Source organism: Erythrolamprus reginae, chromosome 7, assembly GCF_031021105.1.
Source record: "Erythrolamprus reginae isolate rEryReg1 chromosome 7, rEryReg1.hap1, whole genome shotgun sequence".
Classification (NCBI taxonomy): Eukaryota; Metazoa; Chordata; class Lepidosauria; order Squamata; family Dipsadidae; genus Erythrolamprus; species Erythrolamprus reginae.
In genome coordinates this window covers 78,197,687-78,204,948 of record NC_091956.1, presented here as the reverse complement: position 1 = coordinate 78,204,948, position 7,262 = coordinate 78,197,687, and the positions used below count along the sequence as shown (strand labels likewise).

Here is a 7,262-nt window from a genome sequence, read left to right as displayed (position 1 = left end):
CTCTCTCTCTCTTGCTTTCTTTCTCTCTTGTTCTCTTTCTCTCTCTCTTTCTCTCTCTTGCTTGCTTTCTCTCTTGTTTGCTTTCTCTTTCTTTCTCTCTCTTTCTTTCTCTCTCTCTTGTTTGCTTTCTCTGAGCTTCGCGACACACCTGACCATGTCTCGCGGCACACTAGTGTGCCCCGGCACACTGGTTGAAAAACACTGCCTTAGACTATCCACGTCTGACCTCTCCAGATTCCTAAGAGGTCAGTAAGGGGCGTGCATAAGTGCACTAGAGTGCCTTCCGTCCCCTGTCCCATTGCTCTCCTATATCTCCTATACCATTCTTGTTTCCTATATTTATTCTATTCTTTCACTGATATATTTTATTCCTATTTCTTCTATTCTATTCTTTCTTAGATATACTTTACTATGAGTATATCCTCTATAACAGTGGTTCTCAACCTGGGGATCGGGACCCCTTTGGGGGTTGAATGGCCATTTCACAGGGGTCGCCTAAGACAGTGTTTCCCAACCTCGGCAACTTGAAGATATTTGGACTTCAACTCCCAGAATTCCCCAGACAGCGAATGCTGGCTGGGAAATTCTGGGAGTTGAAGTCCAGATATCTTCAAGTTGCCAAGGTTGGGAAACACTGGCCTAAGACTATGGGAAAAGACAAATTTCCCACAGTGTTAGGAACTAAAGCTATTCTGGCGCCTTGGAACATATTTTTACAATCTGACCAATCAGGTGTTTACAGGGAGGGGATGTCCCTCTGACCTTCCTGCCAATCAGCTTAAATCTCTGTTGGGAGAATTGGGGCTAGTGTTATGGTTGGGGGTCACCACAACATGTGGAACTGTATTAAGAGGTCGCTTCATTAGAAAGGTTGAGAACCTTATATATTTACTATATGTATACCCAATATAACTCTCATTGTACAATGGACAAAATCAATCAATCAATATAGTTAACAAACAAACAAATAAAAATAAATACATAAAATAAAAATAACTCCGCAGCTTTATGAGGTAAACCTTCACCTCACACCGCCACAAACACCAGAGAGTTTGCTGTGCACCCGGACGGGACAAGTGTGTGTGAAATCACTCCCATAAATTAAGATATCCCGGGAAGCCGTTCTTGGGTTTCCCCGGGCAAGCCCATCCGACGGGGGTTCTCCACACACCCACCCTCCCGCCGCCGCCCCAAGGGGACAGTTGGCGGGGAGGAAGGCCCGGCCTTTGGCCCGCCCCGGAGCCTGACAGAAGCGGGCGGGTCGTCCCCTTTCCACCTCTCCCCACAGCGGCGGGGGGCTGTGGGAACTCGTTCGCATGGCAGTCACGTCCGGCAGCGGGAGCGTCGCTGGGGCTTCATCGAGCACAGACGTCAAAACGCGGCCTTATGAATATTGATGCGGGAGGGGGAGGCAAGGCTGCTTTCGTCAAGGAGCAGAAGGAAGCAAGATGGCTGCCCTTTAGGATTGGAGCGAAGGCGAGACCGGATTGCTTTGGGGGCTGGAGTCGGCGAGGCTGGAAGGGACCGCCGAAGGAGGTCAGAGCCCTTCTCGTTCTTTCCCTCCTTCTCTCTCTCTCTCTCTCTCTCCTTTTCCTTCTCTCATTCATCCCGCTTTTCCTGAGTCGAGTTTTTTTTGACGGGGGGTGGGGAGAGGAATGAGGGAAGCCCCCCACACAACTCCGCGAGCCTGAGGTACTAAGTACAAAGGTGGGAGGGGGGCAGAGGAGAGAGGGGCAAAAAAATTACAGGCGTCAAACATGGCTGTCAAATGAGGGGGTTTTAAAGCGAGGGTTTAAAACAGAGGTTTCCTCGCTCCCTCGCGCGTTTCTCTCCCCCCCCCCCCACTTTTTTTTTATTAATTTCCAACGCGCCTCGGTCGCCTGGAGAACTTTGCTTTATTGAGCTCCTGCAAAAAGCCACCGGAGGGGGGAGGGAGGGAGAGGTTTGACCGATTGTCTCGGTCCTTGTCTAGTCGAAAGTCACTCTTGTCATTTTAAAGAAAGTTCTCCCTTTTCTTTCAAGCGGCGGCTTCTCCTTTCTTTTCTCTCTCCTCCGCCCTTTAAATGTATGTTTGTCGCTCGCTCGCTCTCACACACACACGTGCGGGTGACTGACTTCTCCGTCGCTTTGGCTTTATTCTGGAAAGCGTCTCTCCCCCCCCCCCCCAATCTAAGCGGTGTGTGTGTGTGAGGGAACACTTTGGGTGGTAGCTTTAAAACAAAAAATAAAACGGGAGGGACGGGGACGTGGGCGGGGGGCAGAGAAATCCATGGACAAAACTTTTCAGAATTTATCGGAATTTATTTTTATTTTATCCCCCCCCCCCCTCCTTCCCCCGAAGTGGCGGGTGTGGGACCTTTGAGGAGAAAAAAGAACTCTTTCTGGAGAAGTAACCTTGAGCGTGCTGTTCGCCAGGGGCAAGAAAGCTGGGCGAATTTTTAGCATTACAGTATTATTATTATTATATATGCAAACGTTTCTCTTGGGTTGGCGTTTTTTCACCACTGCACCTTCATTTTGGTTTTACCGGTGAGTGACGAGTAGAGACACAAAGACAGGCGCAGTGCAAGGGGGGGGGGGTGGCCGAAGGGAAGAAAAGAAGGAGATTTGAGGAGTTTTGGGGACTAGATAGAAGGTGGGCGCGCTTGAGGTAAGTGGGGTGCCACCCTAGGAGAGAAGAAGAGAAGGGGAAAGAATTGGAAATATTGGGGTGTCCCCATCATTAAACAGCACTGTCCTCATTATTCTACATTATGGCTGTTACTGTTTTGTCATTAATAACTTAATAATAATAATAATAATAATAATAATAATAATAATAATAATAATAATAATAATAATAATTAGATTTGTGTGCTGCCCCTCTCCGAGAACCGGAGTGGCCTGTTTCCGTGTGCGCTCCAGAGGGGGGGGGGGACACACACACACAAACACTCATCACTCAAAAATGATAGCCTCGTGACAACTTCAAGGGTCATAAATGATATTGGCAAGGAATGCTCCATTCAAATTGCTTCATTTTAACACACACACAAAAAATAATCCCAGCCACCTCTTCAGAGATACTTTGGACCTGTTAATGGAAGCATTTGGGAACAGTTTCAATGGAGCTAAGTTTTCTTCCAGAGGCTTTGTGATAAAAGAGATCTCCCCCACCCCTCTCAAAAAATGTGGATTTGGTGCTCTATCGTGGGTACAGTATTCTTTTTTTGTGACTGTTTATGGGGGTTGGAGATAAGGAAGGAAGAAGGAACTGAACTGAGGCTGCAGACAGACACATTCACTCTTAATGATCTCATTTTGGGTGCTTCCTCCCCCTCCCTTTCCACAGTGAGCATATATGCAGATGCAAAATATGATACTACAACATGGCAAGTGATGTAAGATAAGAGATTTGTTTCATATATTTTTTTTAAATGGAGAGATTTCCATTTTCTCCGTGTTAGAGAAAGGCAGAGCTGTTGTTTCTCAGCTAATGGGGCCATTCTATTTGCATTTTAATAGCCAGCTAACATTGGAAAAGGGGGAGGTGGGGAGACAGAATAGTGGTAGCTTGTAAATTCATTTGCTTAATTGAATGTGTATTTTGTGATGGCACACTCGGTGAAGAAAGGGGACATTACAGGGATCATTTGTTAAAGAAATTCAGTAGATAGATGTTAATGGTCAAGGATTTAAAAAAAAGAGTCTCCCTTAGCTTTTCTCAAGGCAAAGAAATCCACACTGCCAGATATCCCCAAACCAACATTACGTGCTGAAAGTCACCTTTCTCAATTTTGCTATCCTTCTTGAAGTTAACAAGCTGCAGACTTTTTAGAATACACCCTGAATGGCTGAGATAAAACTCCTTGGAGTGTTTGTTACAGCGCACTGCCCATTATTCTGTGAATTTTAAGAATTAACATTTCCCCTTTCTCAAAACGGTTGCTAGATTTGTTGAATTATGTAAATTGTAGCTAAGTGTTCAGACTTTTATTTTGACGAAAACTGGTGATGATCCCTTGGTACACTAAGCCCTCTTTATCAATGACTGAATTGATCACAATGCTGTTCAGTGTCTTTATCAAGTTTTATGAAACCTAACTATTAAAATCTTTAAATATTTGGATCTTGAATGCTTCTGCACACATACTGCTGTTTTTAGTTAGAAAGTCCAGCACAAGATCATACTTGAACTCAGTATATTCAGAATAATCTGGTGCATTACAATACAGTTCATGTCCTCAATTATTGTCATAGATTTCCAATGCATTCATGCATAGAGATGTGTCTGGATAGTAGTATCTATCTACATGTAGTAAAATAAGTAACTAATTACTTCTAGCCCACAGTGTTTTCTGCTTTAACCTGAAGTTAAACTAAGGGGAACCTGTGTCCAATCTGGGATCTCAGGTTAATGGGTTTCAGGCAGAACATGTTCACCAATTCTTAGTTGCTTTTTCATGCTTATTTCCTCCCAAGCTTCCTCTAAATGTTCCTTGTGTCTCTTTTGAGGTTTAGCACCATTGGTGGTTGTTCTATGTTGATTGACAGAAGAACCTCTGTTTGTAACCCTGACATCATGTTATTTTTTCTTAATTTGGAGATCACTTTTTGCTGCCTTTCCACCAATACTCTTCGGAGAGGGGCGGCATACAAATCTAATAAAATAAATAATAAATAAATAAAATAAATATTGATGGCATCCTTGAAGACTTCCCCTCCTTCAAACACTTATATTAGCACATTGGGACTATCTACATGTCCCTTGGCTGTTCAGAAGTAGATATATGTGTTCCATCTGAAATGGTTGAATCTACTGTTCCTGAAATTCCAAACAATACAAAAAGTGGCTATAAGCCTCAATACAGTATATATCAAGGTTAAAAAATGTAAATATTTCCTTCTTATCACAGAATACCGTTGAAAGCATTTCTGTAGAGAAAAGGACTTTATCATGTTATGAAACATTTTACAGAACTTTTGAATATGGTTTACAGAGGTGGGGGGAGAGAGAGAGAGAGAGAGATTATGTGTGTTGGGGGAAGGAAGCAATATATTCTATGAAAATGTTAATATTTTTTTTTCACTAGGTAGGTTAAAATTTGTGATCTTTTTTCACTAAGCTGCACTGTTTTTGTTCAAGAACAATATGAAACTATTGCTGACTTGATCTTCTTGCCCAGAAATGTTGCATTTCAAGAACTATTGTTGTAAAAATAATTTTAACATTGGTAATAATGATCAAAGCTGCAGTCAAGGATGCTTTCTTTTCAATTTTTAATGATCCTGAAGCTGACACCATCCAAATGTATTGGAAATTTTTATTGGCAAATAAATGTGCTTTGGGCTTGCTGATTATTCATGCAGTTGCCTCATTCATTTGCTTCTGTTAGATTTATAGCCCACATATTGTTCAGGAAATCTTCCATTTTCTTCACAGCAACAACAATCCTATGAGTTAAACTCAAGTGGGAGTAAGTGACTCAAAATCATGAAATGAGCTGCAGTGAGTCGGATCTCCCCAATTCTTGTCCAACACTTTTAACTCCTACACTGAACACACACCAGACCGGTAGCAAAATCATTTAGAACCCCTCCTTCCATTAAATATATGCCATTATATTGAAGAATATAACACTACTGTACTTCCAAATCTTGTTGAAAATAAGTATGCTGTAAATTGCTCATTTTTCAATGACATTAAATAAAGAGTGGTTAATAATATCCAGAGGTTTGGACAGAAGTGGTATATTAGTATTTCCATGCCTATAAGTAAGTATTTGCATGCCTATATTTTCCATGCTTTACAGATAACTCCAAAAACGTCTTATGTTGGAAGCGAACAGAACTCATTGAAAATATGTGCATAGTCAATGCTTCAGTTGAACTGGAACATGGAAAATATACAAACAGCATAAATGGGCAATAAATATAAATCATTTGTTATATGAGCTCTTCTCCATATTACTGAACCTTAAAACAAAATACAGTGATACCTTGTCTTACAAACTTAATTGGTTCCGGGATGAGGTTCTTATGGTGAAAAGTTTATAAGACGAAACAAAGTTTCCCATAGGAATCAACGGAAAAGCAATTAATGTGTGCAGGCCCAAAATTCACCCCTTTTGCCAGCCAAAGCGCCCATTTTTGCGCTACTGGGATTCCCCTGAGGTTCCCCTCCATGCTGTAGGGGAATCCCAGCAGGGGAATGCCAGCATTGCAAAAACAAGCGCTTCGCTGGCAATGGAAGTCCAGAGGCGGGGTTTCCCATGGAGGGGAGCCTCAGGGGAATCCCAGCAGCGCAAAAATGGGTGCTTCGCTGGCAACGGGAGTCCGGAGGCGGGGCATCCCAGCAGCGGCGGTGGGTTTGTAAGGTGAAAATAGTTTGTAAGAAGAGGCAAAAAAATCTTAAACCTTGGGTTTGTATCTCAAAAAGTTTGTATGATGAGGCGTTTGTAAGATGAGGTATCACTGTATAGGTAAAGAAAGTACAGGTAACCCTCAAATTACAGCAATTCATTTAGTGACCAACATTACAATGTCACTGATAAAGTGACTTATAACTTTCACTCTCACAACCATTGCAACATGATCAAAATTTGGACACTTGGCAACTGTCATATGTTTTTGACAATTGCACTATCCTGGGATCGTGTGGACCCTCTTTATAATCTTCCCAGCTGGCTTCCAACATGCAAAACCAATGGGAGAACCCAGAGGCACATTCACTCTTAATTATCTCATTTTGGGCGCTTCCCCCCTCCCCTTTCCACAGTGAGCATATAACACTACTGTACTTCCAAATCCTGTTGAAAATAAGTATGCTGTAAATGCTGTAGATTGCTCAAAAGTAACTTCCAAATATCCTTGGGCTTATCAAAAATTTGGAGTTCAGTTTTTTTTGTGAGTGAAGATAGCCTGGTTTTACTATATCTGTAATTACACTAGGTGCCCTCACTCAGCTGCTACAGCTTAATAAATGTCCTCCCCCAGGATTGCCATTGTCATAGCATAGCTTTCTCACTTTAATATGGGCTATTACTGGCCAGTTCTAAGTTACAGCATTTCCATCTGTTTATTTACATAATCATAGAAAGGGTCGTAGATAGAGGGACTGAGGGCCATCCCTCTGGTTAATTCAAAAATCCCAATTAAAGCTTCACAATGGATGGCTGTCCAACTTCAGTTTAAATGCACCTGGTGAAATGAATGTTGCTTTTCCAGGTGGCATGTTCAGCTGTCCGACTTTTATGGTATTAAGACGGTTTTCATCACATCTA

General features: G+C 42.3%; 1 protein-coding gene across 1 annotated transcript in view; it reads left to right on the top strand.

Moving 5' to 3' along the window:
- The first annotated feature begins 1,292 nt into the window (after positions 1-1,292).
- Positions 1,293-7,262, top strand: part of TET2 (tet methylcytosine dioxygenase 2) — an 80,539-nt gene continuing 74,569 nt past the window's right edge. The window contains 1 exon segment of the mRNA XM_070757911.1: positions 1,293-1,536. The gene's annotated coding sequence lies outside the window, so the exon portion shown is untranslated.